This window comes from Perkinsus marinus (genome assembly GCF_000006405.1).
Source record: "Perkinsus marinus ATCC 50983 genomic scaffold scf_1104296955854, whole genome shotgun sequence".
NCBI lineage: Eukaryota > Perkinsozoa > Perkinsida > Perkinsidae > Perkinsus > Perkinsus marinus.
This window is the reverse complement of record NW_003207687.1, coordinates 1-1,178: the sequence shown is the minus strand read 5'-3', so window position 1 is coordinate 1,178 and position 1,178 is coordinate 1. Positions and strand designations below refer to the sequence as shown.

At 49.5% G+C, this 1,178-nt stretch overlaps 5 non-coding genes across 5 annotated transcripts; all 5 read right to left on the bottom strand.

Moving 5' to 3' along the window:
• Positions 1 to 33: 33 nt before the first annotated feature.
• Positions 34 to 113, bottom strand: Pmar_PMAR008321. Its single transcript has one exon. It is a non-coding gene; the product is annotated as a tRNA-Leu (tRNA).
• Positions 114 to 300: 187 nt separating this feature from the next.
• On the bottom strand, positions 301 to 380 carry Pmar_PMAR008320. The gene has a single exon. It is a non-coding gene; the product is annotated as a tRNA-Leu (tRNA).
• A 121-nt stretch (positions 381 to 501) lies between these two features.
• Pmar_PMAR008319 lies at positions 502 to 581 on the bottom strand. Its single transcript has one exon. It is a non-coding gene; the product is annotated as a tRNA-Leu (tRNA).
• Positions 582 to 767: 186 nt separating this feature from the next.
• Pmar_PMAR008318 lies at positions 768 to 847 on the bottom strand. Its single transcript has one exon. It is a non-coding gene; the product is annotated as a tRNA-Leu (tRNA).
• A 121-nt stretch (positions 848 to 968) lies between these two features.
• On the bottom strand, positions 969 to 1,048 carry Pmar_PMAR008317. The gene has a single exon. It is a non-coding gene; the product is annotated as a tRNA-Leu (tRNA).
• Between the last annotated feature and the right edge of the window lie 130 nt (positions 1,049 to 1,178).

Genomic DNA, 1,178 nt, shown 5'->3' with positions numbered 1-1,178 from the left:
GGTTCTTATATAAGACCAGTCAGGTATATAGACTGACAGCTGTGGGATTCGAACCCACGCCATTGCGGACTGACGCCTGAAGCCAGCGCCTTAGACCACTCGGCCAAACTGTCGATGAGTGCTTCAAGATTCATAGCCGAGGTGATGCATCGCTCTGCCAAACCAGAGGACACAAAAAATGGATTGAACGGATTCTGCGAGGTGCGATGGCACAATATCGATCAAAAGGTTTTGGTCTTGCACTACCTCGCTTCTGAAAAGGTCTGGGTTCTCAATATAACACCAGTCAGGTATATAGACTGACAGCTGTGGGGTTCGAACCCACGCCCTTTCGGACTGGCGCCTTAAGCCAGCGCCTTAGACCACTCGGCCAAACTGTCGGTAAGTGATTCAAAAATCATAGCGGAGAAGATGCGTTACACTATAGGACATGACACAAAAACGGTTCCGAACCGTTTCCGCGGAATGCGTTCTTCATCAAATCACACGAAAAGAAATTTCTAACAGCTGTGGGATTCGAACCCACGCCCTTGCGGACTGACGCCTGAAGCCAGCGCCTTAGACCACTCGGACAAACTGTCGATGAGTACTTTAAGATTCATAGCCGAGGTGATGCATCGCTCTGCCAAACCAAAGGGCACAGAAATGGGTTGAACGGTATCTGCGAGTTGCGATGGCGCAATATCGATCAGAAGGTTTTGGTCTTGCACTACCTCGCTTCTGAAAAGGTCTCGGATTTTAATACAACACCAGTCAGGTATATAGACTGACAGCTGTGGGATTCGAACCCACGCCATTTCGGACTGGCGCCTTAAGCCAGCGCCTTAGACCACTCGGCCAAACTGTCGGTAAGCGATTCAAAAATCATAGCCGAGGTGATGCGTTACACTATAGGACATGACACAAAAACGGTTCCGAACCGTTTCCGCGGAATGCGTTCTTCATCAAATCACACGAAAACAAATTTCTAACAGCTATGGGATTCGAACCCACGCCCTTGCGGACTGACGCCTGAAGCCGGCGCCTTAGACCACTCGGACAAACTGTCGATGAGTACTTTAAGATTCATAGCCGAGGTGATGCATCGCTCTGCCAAACCAAAGGGCACAGAAATGGGTTGAACGGTATCTGCGAGTTGCGATGGCGCAATATCGATCAGAAGGTTTTGTCTTGCACTA